Source organism: Mesoplodon mirus, assembly GCF_964341445.2.
Source record: "Mesoplodon mirus genome assembly, chromosome: 17".
Lineage (NCBI taxonomy): Eukaryota > Metazoa > Chordata > Mammalia > Artiodactyla > Ziphiidae > Mesoplodon > Mesoplodon mirus.
In genome coordinates, this window is record NC_138993.1 from 20,725,271 (window position 1) to 20,742,509 (window position 17,239).

General features: G+C 35.0%; 1 protein-coding gene across 5 annotated transcripts in view; it reads left to right on the top strand.

Annotated features, from left to right (window-relative positions):
• The window catches only part of ZC3H13 (zinc finger CCCH-type containing 13), a 136,508-nt gene that overhangs the window by 61,151 nt on the left and 58,118 nt on the right, over positions 1–17,239 (top strand). The window lies entirely within an intron of this gene.

A 17,239-nucleotide genomic window follows, 5' to 3' on the forward strand; every position in this document is an offset into this window, starting at 1 on the left:
TTTGGGGACTTAAAGTAATGCAGTTTTAAGTATGTAGCTTTCTAATGTCTGATATGATACATAAAACCGTTTTAGAAATCTCAAATGGTAGTTCTCAGCTGGCGGTATGTATCAAAATCCTTTTGGAGGAGAAATGGTCTTTTTCAAAATACACACGCAGGTACTTTATCCTTAATCTACTGAATTAGAATTTCTGGGTAGGGTCTGAGCATGTGTGTTGCATTTCGAAATAACTTTTTATTTCAGAATAATGAATGGACTCCATGGTTTGCTGGTATATGTTTAACAACCACTCAGAAAAAAAGAAAGCCATACTTTGTAGGATTTATCAATTTCTTTGGTGTAAATACTCCCATCATGGTCAGTTTCAAGCTACTAAAATGGTATCACTGAATACAGAGTTGGGAAGTGTGGGAATACACACACACAATAAATGTTATTAACCACAAGGGTAAAGTATACTAAAATATTTGGGAAGTGAGTTTTGAATAATTAGTACTGTTGTTTTTAATATTACTTATTTAGTTGTTAGTTTTTATAATTTAATTTTTAGTTACAGCTTGTGCAGTTCCTAAAAATTTAACAGTTAGCTCTTGTGAGTCAGTGTGACCTGGCTCCAGCATACCACTAGGTGGATTGTACTTAATGTAAAGGGCAGACATCTGGAATTCATATTCTGAACACATTACTTTAGGAATTGTTATTTAATGCTACTGTCAGTTTCCTTATCTGTAAAATGGAGGTGATAGCCATATTATTGTGTTGCTGTGAAGAAAATATATGTAAAACAAGTATGACTGACTCTTCCAATGTGACAGCTTAATAAATGGTATGTACTGGTATTAGAATAGCTCTTAGCCTTTTTTCTCAAATATAAATTGGTTTTAGGCTCTTAATAGGAGATGAATATCGGCATTGGAGATTGAGGTTTTTAGCAGATATCTAAGTGTAAGTAGTTGTTGATTGTAAAGGTTTATATGTTCAGCATATCATTTTAGTAGACAGCAAAGTTAGTATTTTGTTAAGACTTTTAAAGCCTGATTCTTGCTTTCCTTAGATGAGATAGCCCTCAAAGGCACTTAGCTTCATGCACACCTAAGGGATAAAGTCTCAAGATTCAAGAGTAGTCAGGTTTTAGGGAATTCACTATCCAAACTTAGAGAAAACTGTTAATAAGTTAGGATAGCAGGTATTATTGTGAGTGCTGTATCTGGCACAAAAACAGGTGCTGATCGTTTCTCTGGTACACTCCCTATTGTAACATGTGTGACTTGATCTTCACGTAATGAATTTCTGTGGGAAAATCAGATGTAGTTTATGTAGGGGCAAGTATCGCATAGATAACATAGCATGGCTAAGATAGGATGTGTGTGATTTTCCGCAAACTAATCCCACCGTTTCTCTGCTATTGACCTCAGCTCCAATGTGTCTGAGGTTGATAAACCCTGAACTTGTGGAGAGACAAATTCCTAAATAGGTAAACTGTAATGCTATAGACTGTGGTAGTATGTCAGAGAGAGATGAGCAAAGCTCACAGTGGAGGGAATGAATAACTGCCTGGGGAACCAGAGGAAAATGACGTTTGCACTGGATGTTGAAGGATAGATGGGATGAAGGAGGGAATGGGTGAGAGTGTAGGAAGAGGAAGAAAACCAACACAATAACAAGGAGTTTTAAAGGACTAGTGTGTTTGAGAACCTGTGAAGCTGTGTGCCTAGAGTGAAAGAATTAACGGCATGTGTATGTGAGATGAGGGCTGAAGAGGTCTATCTTGTTTACCAATTCATCTCCAGACCCTGGAACTAGTAAGTTCACTTACTGAATAAATGAAAAGTGATTCTTATGCGCAGCCGTTGTTGAGAGGTCCTGATGGTCTCAGGTCTGCACTGTCCAGTGGGGCTGTCGAGCGCTTGAAGTGTAGCTAGTCTGAATTGAGATGCGCTGTGAGTGTAAAATACATACTGCATTTCAAGGACTTAGTATGAAGAAAAGAAAGTCGAATATCTTGTTAATAATTTTTTATGTTGGTCATATGTTGCACTGGCAATATTTTGGACATGTTGGCTGGTCTAGGTGATCAGAACCATGCTTAACGTAATGGAACTGAATTTAACATGGTGAGAGGCTAATTTGAGGTAGTGTCAGTAGGATTTGATGACCAAAAGAATGGGTGGAGGGGAGGTGTTAAGCCTAACTACGGGCTTTGCATGCTATTAACTAAGATGGAAAGGCTCCTTCTGTACACTAGACTCATAGCATCATGGACTACTAACTTTTGGCACTGTTTTCTGTATTTGCACAGACACTAATATGCTATTTTAGAACAGGTATGAAATAATAAACATATTTTTATGGTACTGGATACTTTCCACCAGTCTATAGAACTTTTCAAATGCAGTAATTGAATTGTGTTTTCTTCTTCTATAACGGAGACTTGTTATTTTACATAATTCGAGCACAAAATTAAAATAGCTTTGAAAGCAAAATGAGACCTGTGAATATAGAGTCAGGAGGAACATTCAAGCATTTGTTGATGATTAGGGCGTGCATGTGCTATAGGGGATCTTTGTCTCTTAAGAGAAGCTTTGTGGCCACATTCAAGAAAGTATAAAATAATTCATCATTGTGGGAGGATGTCTAATAGTTTAGGATTTAGAGATGCACTGTGAGCATCCCCTGCTCACCTGAAATCTTACCTTAGAGCAGATGGGCAATGGTCTGAGTTTATTTGGATGAATTGATCCTTTAAATCATTTTTTTTCTTTTTTAAGTTATAAAATACATTATACATGTACCATTTTAAACATTTTTAAGTGTACAGTTCTATGGCATTAAGTATATTCACATTGTTATGCAATCTTTACCACCATCCATCTCCAGTATTTTTCATGATCTTTGTTTTTAAAGTCTTAATCTTTTTTGTCAGTCTGCTTTCTCATATATGAAATTAAAACCATTGGAATAATGTTTCAACTGATCTGTGTAATATATTTAAAAATATTTTTTCTTAATCTATCATTTTAATGACCTTCTCTGGTTCCAATAATAAGTCATTTTCAGAAGTTTTTCTTTTGAGACTTTAGAATGATGTTCCCTTTTCCTTGTCCAGTATTTTTTCAAAGGTCATTTTGATCATTTCCTACCCCACCTCAACCTGATGACTTATCTTCAGAGAATCTATTTAGACTTGATATTTATCCTCACTTCCACTCTGGATCTATTTAAGATGACTACTATGCAAATTACTTTTTCAGATCTCAGTCTTTAGCTGAATCTCAAGTTGATTATCCAACTTCCAGCCTCCTTCAGACATTTTACAGGCTACCACTGATTTTGACTTTGCACACTACAATTGATTTTGACCTACCCTTAGTGCTTTGTTCTCTGATATTCTGAATTGAGAACTGATTCTAGCATGAAGCTTTCTGTCTCTGGGAACTGTACCTCCCAGAATGTATACATGATTATTAGCTTGGCTTCATAGACCCCTACCCAGTTCTATTCCTGTCCCTCATTTCCCTCCCCCCACCACCTAAAAAAATTCCCTTGTTCTTTTTCTACATCTTGATATTTCTGGCTAGATGAGGAAGAAGTTTCACTGATAAGGAAGGAGATAGGACTATATGTGTTATAAAAAGCTGACTCATGCAATGGAGGACTTTAACTTAGAAGGCCTTATTAACAGTTTTGTAACTATCCTGAGTAAGTCTCTTGCACCAATATGTCACAAGTTATAGTGAGAACCAAGTGAGGACGTACATGTGAAAATTCTTTGGAAAGAATAAAACACAGTAAATGTAAAACAGCAAGAGTAGAGAGTCACCAAATTAAAAATATGAGAAGTGAGTATAGGATTAAGTAGAACAGATGAGTGTTGTTTACCCATTTCAAAGGAAAAGGTTTAGAAGAGAAGGGGAAGGGTGTAAGTGGAGATACATTATATACCACCTGGTAGGAATTTGATAATGTATATATAGTACGTGATGGATTACTGTGATTTTTAAATGTAGATTAAAATGTGTTCATTTTATATAAAAAATATGCCTTTAGCCTTGTATGATCTGCAAATGTTTAATATCTTTTGATAGTATTAAAAGGAGTTCCAGTTGCCAAACCTTGGCGTAAAACAACCATTTGTTTTATTCATGGATTCTGTCAGGAAATCAGAAAGGGCACAGTAGGCATGGCTTATCTCTTTCTTTATGTCTGGAACCTCAGCTAAAGTACTAGGATGCTGGAGGCAGGAATCATTTGAAGAGTTTTTTCACTCCCATGTCTGGTTGTTGATGCTGGAAGTCAGCTGGAGGCCTCAGTTTCTCTCGATGTGGACCTCTTTGTATGGGCAGCACGGGCTTTTTCTCTGATGGCTAGGAGATAGAGAGAGAGAGCGCGCGCTAAAATCTGGTACTAGGTGTGCTTGTTCCTACTGGGGTGGTGTTTTTTTTAGGCCCTCTCAGCTGACAGAGCAATGAAATATATGAGTGTATACTAATTGGTGTATATGCATATATCTATAAATATTACAAGCAACCGTCTTTATCTGTATTGAGCTAAACATGAGTTCTTATTGGTGTCTCTTAACTCTAATCCAGTACCACTATTATTCTTTTGTTCTTTTTTTCTTTTTCCTTCAAATGTCCCTTCCTTAGCTTTATATTAGATCCTGAGCTCTGTTTAAAAGTTTACTTTATAAAATGTATTCATTTTAAGTGTACCATTTGAGTCTTTTTTTTTTTAATGTCATAGTAATCATGACAACAGAACTTATTTATTTATTTATTAATTTATTTATTTTTGCTGTATTGGATCTTCACCTCTGTGCAAGGGCTTTCTCCAGTTGTGGCAAGTGGGAGCCACTCTTCATCGCGGTGCGCGGGCCTCTCACCGTCGCGGCCTCTCTTGTTGTGGAGCACAGGCTCCAGACGCGCAGGCTCAGTAGTTGTGGCTCACGGGCCCAGTTGCTCCGTGGCATATGGGATCCTCCCAGACCAGGGCTCGAACCCGTGTCCCTTGCATTAGCAGGCAGATTCTCAACCACTGCGCCACCAGGGAAGCCCACCATTTGAGTCTTGACAAATGTACACACCTGTATAACCACCACCACAATGAAGATACAGAACATTTCCATCAACCCAGAACGTACCTTCATGTCTTTTTAGAGTCAGTCCCCTCTCAAACCAGGCTCCTGACAACCTCTGATCTGTCACTATAATGGAATCAGTTATTATATATTCTTGGGTCTTGGTTCTTTTAGCACAGTACTTTTGAAATGCAGCCATGTTGTAGTATGTGTCAACAGTTCCTTTTATTGTGGGTTAGTGTTTTATTATATGGATATGTCAAAATTTGTTTATCCATTCCCCAGTTGATGGACATTAGAGTTGTTTTCTGGTTATTATGGCTATTGGCCATATGGTTTTCTGGTTATTTTGGCTATTATGAATAAAGCTGCTATGAACATTTGTGTACAAGTCTTTGCGTGGACATAGTTTTCTGTGGGTAAATACCTAGAGGTGGAATTGCTGAGTCATATGTGTATGTTATGTGTCTTTTAACTTTATAAGAAACTGCCAAGTAGTTTTCCCTAGTGGTTATTCCATTTTACATCCTCAACCCACAGTGTATGAGAGTTTCAGTTGCTCTACATTCTTGCCAACACTTGGCATTGCTCTACTGGGTATATAGTGGTTTTAATTTGCCTTTCCTTTTTTTAGAATTAATTAATTTATTTTTGGCTGTGTTGGGTCTTCGTTGCTGCATGCAGGCTTTCTCTAGTTGCGGCGAGCAGGGGCTACTGTTTGTTGCGGTGTGTGGGCTTCTCATTGCAGTGGCTTCTCTTGTTGCTGACACCACGGGCTCTAGGCGCAAGGGCTTCAGTAGTTGTGGCGTTCAGGCTCAGTAGTTGTGGCTTGCGGGCTCTAGAGCGCATGCTCAGTAGTTGTGGTGCACAGGCTTAGTTGCTCCATGCCATGTGGGATCTTCCTGGCAGGGCTTGAACCTTGTCCTCTGCATTGGCAGGCAGATTCTTAACCACTGAGCCACCAGGGAGGTCCCTTAATTTTCATTTCTTTTTTTTTTTTTTTTTTTTTTTTTTTTTTGCGGTATGCGGGCCTCCCACTGTTGTGGCCTCTCCCGTTGCGGAGCACAGGCTCCGGATGCGCAGGCTCAGCAGCCATGGCTCACGGGCCCAGCCGCTCCGCGGCATATGGGATCCTCCCGGACCGGGGCATGAACCCGTATCCCCTGCATCGGCAGGCGGACTCTCAACCACTGCGCCACCAGGGAGGCCCTTCATTTCTTGATGATTAGTGATGTTGAGCATCTTTTCATGTGTTATTGGCCTTTTATATATTTTTTGTGAAGTGTCTATTTATGTCTTTTGCTTATAAGTTGGGCTGTTTGTCTTATTACAGATTTGTGGCTCTTATATGTTCTGAATACCACCAGTCATTTGTAGGACATGGGTATTGCAAATATATTTTCCTAGTATGTGACTTGCCTTTTCATTTTCTTTGTGGTGTCTTTTTTTTTTTTTTTTCCTGCATCGTGCAGCATGCAGGATCTTAGTTCCCCAGTTAGGGATCCGAACCCATGCCCCCTGCAGTGGAAGCACGGAGTCTTAACCACTGTACTGCCAGGGAAGTCCCTGTGGTGTCTTTAAAGATATCCTTTAACTTTGATGAAGTCCAACTATATCCTGCCTGTATTGACACAGCTTCAGTAGTCCTTGATAGTTTCTTTGTTTCTGTTAAGATGTTCCCAGCTCGTTGTATATATTTTATATCCTCTACTTGGAGTCAGCCATTTCCCCCTACCTACAGCCCTGGTTCTTTTATTGGGAGATGGTATTTCAGGACCACTACTTGGAAACCACTAGTTTAGTCATTTTTAGGGCTTTTCATTGTATTTCACCTAGGCAATACATATGTATCTTCTCTTTAAGAACATGCAAGCAAACATGAGTTCAAATAGTTCAAACTTAGAATTGCAAGACTTTTACCTAATTCTTTGATTTTATAGTTGTATCACTTTTATGCTGAAAATTTTAGTCCCTGTTGACATTCATTTGCATTATCTTACATTTAATAGTTCCAGAATAATAATTAACAATAGTATTACTAATAATATGATTACTTCGAACAATTTAAGATGTCTTTGTAGTTCTTAGGATATATCCCGTGAGGGAAATATCTGTGATATATGTTTTTTAGGAAGAGATAGTCAAATTATTGTATTTTTTAAAAATTAATTTTTATTGGAGTGTAGTTGATTTTCAGTGTTGTGTTAGTTTCTGCTCTATAGCAAAGTGCAAATTATTGTATTTTAAGTCACTTGAACAGTTGTCTATGTGGTTAAACCACAAAATTGATGAAGTTGGGTTGATTCATTTCATTTTGATTTTAGTTTTAGGGGTTTTTTAAAAATACAGTTTTGTTTTCTAAGTATATAAAACATTTTCATGGTTTCAAAGTTATGAGACTGATGCCTACTGGGCTAATAAGGTACCTTATGGTTTCAAAGTTAAATCTGCAGAACAGGTTACATTCAGGAAAGTCTGCCTTTTATCTCTTGATCACTCTACTTTTTTCCCTATAGGTAACCTAAAAACGAAATTATTGGATTATCCCGCTACTTTAAAATATATATACACGACTATTTGCAGGTGACATGATACTATATATAGAAAACCCTAAAGACTCCACCAGAAAAACTTTTAGACTAATAAATGAATTCAGTAAAGTTGCAGGCTGTGAGATTAATATACAGAAATCTGTGGCATTTCTATACACTAATAATGATCAGAAAGAAAAATTAAGAAAAATCTATTTACAGCTGCCTCACAAAGAATAAAATACATAGAAATAAATTTAGCCGGGGAGGTGAAAGACCTGTACCCTGAAAACTGTAAGACATTGATGAAAGGGATTGAAGATGCCACAAATAAATGGAAAGATATACCGTACTCATGGATTGGAAGAATGAGGATTGTTAAAATATCCATGCTACCCAAAGCAACCTACAGATTTGTTGATTCTTTCAGAATTTATACATAGACAATAATGTCATCTGTGAACAAAGACACTTATTTCTTCCTTCTCAATCTGTATACTTTTTATGTCCTTTTCTTGTTTTATTGCATTAGCTAGGACTTACATTATGATGGTGAAAAGGAATGGTGAGAGGGGATCTCCTTGTTTTGTTCCTGAGGTTAGCAAGAAAGTTTCTCACCATTAATTATGATATTAACTGTAGGTTTTGTATAGATGTTCTTTATCAAATTGAGGAAGTTCTCCTCTGTTTCTAGTTTGTTGAGAGTTTTTATCATGAATGAGTGTTGGATTTTGTCAAATGCTTTTTCTTTGTCTATTGATATGATTGTCTTTTTTTTCTTTTTTAGTCTGTTGATGTGATGAATTACCTTAATTGACTTTTGAATGTTGAACCACCCTTGCATATCTGGTATAAATCCCACTTGGTTGTGGTGTATAATTATTTTTATATATTGTTGGATTTCATTTGCTTATATTTTGGTGTTCAGGAGTTTTGCATCAATGCCCATGAGAGATCTTGGTCCTTTTTTTTTTTTTTCTTGTAGTGTCTTCATCTGGTTTTGGTATTAGATATTTAGGTATTAATGCTGGCCTCAGAATAATTCTGTAAATATTCCCTCTGCTTCTGTCTTCTGGAAAAGACTATAGAGAATTGGTATAAGTTCTTTCTTAAATGTTTGATAGAATTCACACATGAACCCATATGGACCTGGTGCTTTATGTTTTGAAAGGTTATTAATTATTGATTCAGTTTCTTTAGTAGATATAAGTCTGTTCAGATTGTCTATTCTTGATGTGTGAGTTTTGACAGATTGTGTCTCTCAAGTAATTAGTCCATTTCATCTAGGTTATCAAATTTGTGGGCATAGCATTATTCATAGTATTCCTTTATTAGCCTTTAAATGTCCTTGGAATCTGTAGTGATGTCTCTTCTTTTGTTTCTGATATTGGTAATTTTTGTTTTCTCTCTTTTTTTCTTAGTTAGCCTGCATAGAAGCTTGATCTTTTCAAAGAACTGGCTTTTGGTTTTGTTGGGTTTTCTCTGTTGATTTCCTGTTTTCGGTTTCATTGATTTCTGCTCTGATTTTTGTTATTTTTCTTCAGCTTACTTTAGATTTCAGTTGCTCTTCTTTTTGAAGTTTTCTAAAGTGGAAACTTAGATTATTGATTTTAGAGCTTTCTTCATTTCTACTATATGAATTCAATGCTATAAATTTTTCTCTAAACACTGCTTTCACTGCATCCCACAAATTTTGATAAATTGTATTTTATTTTCATTTAGTTTGAAATATTTTGAAATTTCTGTTGAGATTTCTTCTTTGACCCATGTGTCAAGTAGAAGTGTGTCATTTAATCTCCACATATTTGGGGATTATCCAGCTATCTTTCCATTATTAATTTCCAGTTTAATTCCATTGTGGTCTGAGGTTAGACATTATATGATTTTTGTTCTTTTAAAAATGTGTTTTATGGTCCAGAATACGGTCCATAAAATGGTCCAGAATGTTCCTTCCGTGTGAGCTTGAGAAGAATGTGTTTTCTACTGTCACCAGATGAAGTAGTCTATTGACGTGAGTTATATCCAATAGATTGAAGGTGCTTTTGATTTCAACTGTGTTCTTGCTAATTTTCTCCCTGCTGAATCTGTACATTTCTTATAGAGGGGTGTTAAAGTCTCCAAATGTATTAGTGGATCATGTATATCTCCTTGCAGTAATATCAGTTTTTACTTCATATATTTTGACACTGTTGTTAGCTGCATATATACTAAGGATTGTTATGTCTTTTTGAAGAATTGTCCCCTTTATCATTATGTAATGCCCTTTTGTCCTTGCTAACTTTCCTTATTCTGAAGTCTGCCTGTCTGAAATTAACATATCTACTCCCACTCTCTTTAGCATAGTATATCTTTCTCCATCCCCTTCCTTTTAATTTATGTCTTTATTTTTATAGTTGGTTTCTCATAGACAACATATAGCTAGCTGCTTCTTGTTTTTTGATCCACTCTGACAATCTCTGTGTTTTAATTGGTGTGTTTAGTCTATTGATGTTTAAAGTAATTATTGATACAGTTGTATTAATATCCACTGTAATTGTTACTGTTTTATATTTGTTATACCACTGTTCTTTGTTCCTGTTTTTTGACTTCCACTGTTTTTGTGCCTTTTATGGTTTGAATTGAGCATTTTATACTATTACATGTTCTCTCCTTTCTTAACATGTCAATTATACTTGTTATTTTTACTCTTCTAGTGGTTTCCCTAGAGTTTGCAATTACATTTACGATTAATTCAAGTCTACTTTCAAATAATACTGTAGCACTTCACAGGTAGTCCAAGTACCTTATAATAACAAAATATTCCTTATTCTTTGCTCTGGAATATCTTAAGTGGTATCAGGATTTTCTGCTCTTGAAAGGTTTGGTAGAATTCCCATGTGAAACCACCTGAGTCTGGTACTATTTTATGAAGAAGTTCTGTAAGTAATTTATTTTTCCAGTGGAAATTAGTAGACTTTTGACTTTAAGTCAGTTTTGTTAATTTTTTTTCTAGAATATTATGTACTTTGTCTAGGTTTTTAAACTAGTTTGCATAGAGTTGTGCAAAGAAATCACGTTTTTCAGTTTTCTCTGTTCTAATGGCTACTTTCACATTGTCATATAGGATTTTGAATACCTGTGCTTTTTCCCTGTTTTCTTCATTAGTCAGTGGTTTATTTGCATCAGCTTTTGGATTTATATATTAGTTCTTTCTCTTTTCAACACATTTATTTCTCTTTATTAATTCCCTCCTTGGTTTTATTGTATTCCTTTTCTTTTTTGAATTGGTGGAACATTTATTTATTTTCATATACACACATGTATTTAATGCTATAAGCATTTTTCTGATAACTGCTTTAGCTGAATTCCATGGATCTCATATATCATGCTTTCATTGTCATTATTTTTAAGGAATTCTCATCTTTAGGTTTGTATTTCACCTGTGGTCCAATAATTGCTTAATGGCATGTTTAAAATTTTTCAGATTGAAGAGCCTTTTGTTTGTTTTATGTGTGTATTCTTTTGATTTTTTAAAAAATAACTTTTATATTATTACTTTTTGTATTTCTTTTTCTCAGATTTGATAAGATTTTCTTTGTGGCCTAAGATATGGTCAGTTTTTCTGAATTTTCTGTATATGCTTAAAAAGAAGGTATATTTTCTATTTTTTGGCTTTCACGTTCTAAAGTATATCTGAAACATCTGTTGTTTTGATCTCCTGTAGTTTTCATATCTTTGTCTACTTGATCTGTCTTGGTTTGAGAATGTCTTTTAGAGTATCTTGTCAGTAGTATGCTTCTGTCTAGTTCACTCCCCATCTCCTGTAGCTGTGCTCTTCAGTGCTGTATTAGTTGGTACATAGATACAGAAATATTAATAGTTGTTCTCTCTTCATTGTAATTTTTAAAATGTGGTACTTGGAGATGACCTGTATCTGTTGACTGTTTTTTGAAGTTTATAATCTTGTTTGTTTATTTGTGACTCTGCTTATTCTGAGACGAGCTAGTATAATTTTTATGACCACTTCATAAAAGAAAATCTCTGGTAACCCTGTTAGGGGGGTTTTCTTCAGTATAGTATAAACAAAATAAACTACAGTTTCCTTAGTGTAGATCTAAGTTTCTTTACCGTCTGTGTTTCTATAGTGTTGAAAGGATCTGAAATTGCACATCTGTGAATCATTTTATTTTTTTATTTTTTATTTTTTTTGAATTTCAATATGTTTATTTAAATCAGTCTTATTTCTAATTTCCTGGGCTACACATGCCACACAGAAGTTAAGAACATCTAAATGGTTTGAGCTTTCATCCTAGCCAGCATGTCCAGGCTTTCTGCCCCGAGAGAGTTCATCAGATGGGGAAGGAAGAATTTCTGTCCCCCCACAGACAGTCTGGGATGACCCTGTTGTCCTTAGAGCTCTTTTTTTTTTTTTTTTTTTTGTTAAGATGGTAAATTTTATATGTATTTTATTTTAAAAAATTTTAAACCCTACTGTTCATTTATTTATTTATTTATTTTTGCTTCTGTTTTATGTTTTTGTTTTTTTTTTTAGATTGAGGTAATTTTATTTTATTTTTTTGCTTTATAACAAATTTAATCAGTTATACATATGTTTCCATATCCCCTCCCTTTTGCGTCTCCCTTGTGAATCATTTTAAAATTTCAAAATGTCAGTTATATCTGTCCTAAAAGCTATATACTGAGCTAAGTTGTTGGGCTAATATTCAGGCCAAAAAACCACAATAAGCATTGTTCATTATTTAAAAGTTTTTAGCCTTGATCAGAAGTGTCCAGTTGAAAAGTTCTGAAAACATTAAGGTGAGAACCATAATCTTTTAAAAATTAATAATAGCTTTTTGAATTGTTAATAGCTTTGATATAATATGTGATAGTAAATGACAGAAGAAAACTTTGGATTAACATTAACTTTAACTCGAGCTGCTGAAAGAAAGGTTTGACGTGCTTTCTCAAGAATGTAAACAGCAGCAAAACAAAGACAGAATTGAAACCAAGGATTGAGCAGCAAGTGTGAAAGCCGGTAGTGACTTTAAGACTTTTACAGGTATTAGAGCTGGTCAGACACTAAGCCTTGGGCCCATCTGTGAAGAGAGAACTGGTGACTTGGAAGATGGAGTTGAAGAGTTTATCCAGAATGCAGCACATAAAAACAAGGTTATAGAAAATATTGAAGAGGTTCATAAATGTGGAGGAAAAACTTAGAGAACCTAATGTACATCTAATTGGAATCCCAGGAAAAAAATAGAAAATGGGAAAGGCAATATTGAAAGAAATAGTGGCTGAGAATTTTCCATAATTGATGAGATATAAGCCTGCAGAACGCACAATACATATCAAGTAGATATTATATCATAACTGCAAAACATGAGAGGTATAGAGAGAATATTGGAAACACCCAGAGATAAAAGGCAGATCTTTCTACAAAGGAACGATAGACTGATACCATCAGTAACAATAATGGAAGCCAAAATACAGTGGAATGATATTTTCAAAGCTGAGGTGAATGTATGAACCCATAGTTATGAGCCCAGCAAAACTGCTTTTCAAGAATGAGGATATAATAAAGAAGCTTTCTGGTAAAATTGAGAGTGTTGACTACCAGGAGACCTTCATTACTCAGAGAATGTCTAAAAGGATATACATCAGGACGATGGAAAATGACCTTAGAAGCTAAGGAAGCTTCTGTCCAAAATGCAACAGTAAAGGTGAACAGAGGAAACATTTACTAGGTCGGAAAGTGTCTTTTTTTTTTATGGCCTATGCAGTTGTCAGAAATGTGGCATTGTACTCTGAGGAGGTGAAGTGTAGTACCAAAAGTATAGTATAAATTACTTTGAACTCCCCAGAATCCATTCAGTTGTTTTCATTTTGAAGCTGCATTTTGGTCTGGGGAGTTGACCCCAGATTCACTGCTAGTCCCTCATTAGTCTAATCTAGTCATAATAATCCCATTCTCCTTGCTAATTCTGTTGATTCAGGAACCAGGCCTAATTTATTTAGCCTGTGGCTATTATCTTGGTATCAGTTATTGATTCAGATGTGGCCATGTGACTGAAGTTGGCCTACTCAAACTGAAAGAAAAAATTCTTATTTGTAGAGAGGCACACACTGGGTGAACCTAGATTGCTTGTCATCGTGGTAAAAGAAATATGCCTTAATGTGAAGTCAACAGTAGGAATAGCAGAGCTGTAAGAAAGGAAAAAAACAACAGGAAAATTGGGTCTCCAGTGATTTCACTGTGTTACTACATCACCCAGCCCTGAAGTTCACCCTATTTCTAGACTTCATTTTATGTGAGATTGTAATGTAAATTTATATAGCTTATAAGATTATAGTTTCTTATTTAAACTCTACCCCAGACTCCCCCCCCCCACCACAAAACAAGTTCATTAATGCAAGAATAATTTCAGCTCTATACTAGGAGAGGTGGAAGCTATATGCTCTATGCTGCTCTGGCAGGACTAGGTTAATTTTAGTTATCACATTTTATTGAAGCAACATTGGCAAATTAGTGTGCCCAGAGAAGATGACAGAGTAGTGGGGGGTATGAAAATTGTGAAATGTTCATGTATGATCAGTGTGTAGAGTATCTTTGGCCTGATGTAAGAAGATATTGAAGAGATTTAGTGACAGTGTTGAAATATTTAAATAGCTATCACATGGAAGAATTATCAGATTTGTTTTGCACGATTCTAGAGGCCAGAACTAGTTCCAATCAATAGAAATTCTGGAGCGGTATAAAAGAGTTGTGATCAGTATAAGAAATAATTTTCTAATATTTAGAACTTTCTGAAAATGGGGGCAAAGAATGCAACAGTGGAGAGCTTATCAGTGGAGACCTTGGGAGTAAATCTTTTTGTCCGTGAAGTTATTCTATTAGAGGACTTCTATAACTATACAATATTTAGGAAAAAAATTTCAGCATGGGGTAGGAAATTGAATTATATTATTTCAAAGACCCCTAACATTTTATTATTATGGTTGCTAATCCAGTTAATATTGGTTTTCAATTCTTTTTGCCTCAACACTTCTTTTTAGATCATATTCTTGGTAATGCCTCCTTACTAGCTAAGAATAAATTTTATAATAAATATAATCTGTCCATACATATAATGTTTAAGAAATAAATATGAATGTAATATAAAGTAGAAATAAAGTGAAAGTAAAGTTCACAATTATTTATTGCATTGCTGATGTAAGAGACTTTTAAAACCAAACATTTTTCCTAAGTTAGGCATAGACTTATTTGGCAGCAAAACCTGATTTTAATTGATATGAAGCTTATTATACAGTCTTTACCCAGTCAGTGAATTCATGTTTTGCTGCAAAAATATCAGTATATTTGATTATAGGTTGCTGCTCCAGACTCTACTGGCATTGTTACTTAATATATTTTGAAATCCAAATAATTCTGAATTCATAAAATATCTCATCCCATGGGTACTGGCTAAAATATTGTGGTTCTTTAACAAGTATTTCAACATGTACATGTTCCAGAATGATTAATTTAGAATAAGTAATAATCAAATGGTTGTACCTCTAATTAATATGTTTGCATATAAGAGCAGTAAGATGATAGTCCATTCTATTCAAGAAATTACAGGAAGGTGAAAGAGCAGACCATGCTGTACTACATGGGACAAGTAATACCAGACCCCTTATATTTGAATATGATCAGAGAAAGAGGGAAATAATTTTATTTTACAAGGAATAACATGCCTAAACAAGTTATACACTGTTGAAGTGGAAAAATGAGGAAATACAACATTTAAAAAAATGACCTGAGCCTTAGGTGTTATCAAAGTAATTTCCTCTATTATGATTTGAGGTGGGATAGTAACAAAGTATTAGGAAAAAACATATCTCCTAACTTGAAATCCCACCACATATTGAAGCCTGCATTCAGTCTCTATTACTTAATAATAGAAGTTATATGTGATCTCTGGGGCCAGTATTAGAGTCATATTGGAAAAAAATAGGTAATACAAAAATTATATAATTTCAATATGTAGGGTAAATATTATAAAATACATAAATTATTAATGAAATTTATTGAGATTATTATATCTGTTTCTAAATCTGTTAAAAACATTCTGTTACAAACTTGCAGATTATTTTGTTTTCCAGTACCAGAATTACTGCTCTGAAACCCTTTTCAACTACATTTGTATTTGGTATTACAACTACATATAGACAAATGTAGTCTGATACCTATAGACAAAAAAACCCAGAATATATTATTCAGTAATTTGGAGATAACTTTCTATGAAAATTTTTTGATGTAGCACATACTAATATATATTTACAGTGGGTGTAATCTACAGAACATTCAAAAGTTAACCTGGGATATAGAATAGCCCTTCATTGATATTCCACAAAATGTGGTGGTTTTTTTTTTGGTTTTTTTTTTGTTTTTTTTTTTTGCGGTACGTGGGCCTCTCACTGTTGTGGCCTCTCCCGTTGCGGAGCACAGGCTCCGGACCTGCAGGCCCAGCGGCCATGGCTCACGGGCCCAGCCGCTCCGCGGCATGTGGGATCCTCCCGAACCGGGGCACGAACCCGTGTCCCCTGCATCGGCAGGCGGACTCTCAACCACTGCGCCACCAGGGAAGCCCCACAAAATGTGTTTTAAGAATAAAAATAGATTGTGTTCCTTTTTCTCCTTTGTCTTATGTACAAATAGGAGTGCGTTTCTTTTTTCTTTCTCTTTTTTTGACCTTTTACCGTTTTGTCATGGCTGATACAATTATATAATCTTTTAATGATATTTGTCAGCCTCTGCTGTCGTACCAGCAACTATATATGTCATTTAGCAATAATACTTACAACGTGACTTCATACCTAAATAAGTAAAATTTAGGGGCAGTTATATGCTAGAGTTCTTTAAAAAGAAGACAAAGAGAAATTAATTTGTGTTTTAAGCAGCCAAATTTTATGTCTGGTAATGCCCAGAAAGAACTCTCAGCACTTAATGTCCTTGTGTGTTAGTGTCTTTCATAGTCAGGATTTAGTGTTAATAAAAGTGAGACATGGTGGGGGGAAGATAACAATTCCATGACACTGGTTATTTTCTTACCACTTAGTAAAATGTGGTTTAGAGTCTTCATCTTATGTAACAGGATATTTAATTAACTTTTATGAGGTGAATCACTGTTGTCCTGCTTTGTCTATAGGCTACTGTTATACCTGGAATAAAATGTAAAACTTTTTGGTTTTTAACTGCAGTGTAAAGGTAACTTTTCTAACTATTTTAGTTACCATTTTGGTTTCATCAAAATAGGGGAAATCCCCCCTTTTAAAGCATTTATAAAATTATTACATGAGTTTGGATTTATCTTTAGGTGTAGGTAAATGCTTTTACGTTAGTATATGACAAGTCTTAGATCAGCAATTATATTTGAGAATCTACTGTGAACGGTGTAACCTTTTTAAAGTCATTTAAAAATATAGTCACAATTCCTCCAGTTGTACTTTATCCGTTTTAAACTTTACCCCATAATTTTCACGTAGAAACTGAGTATGTAGTATACTAACAAATGCTTATTAAAGTATTCAATTTTCGTTGTATCTTTTAAAATCTTAGTTACTTCAAACATTTACCAAGTTGCCGTTCTTTAGTAAAATAGATAAT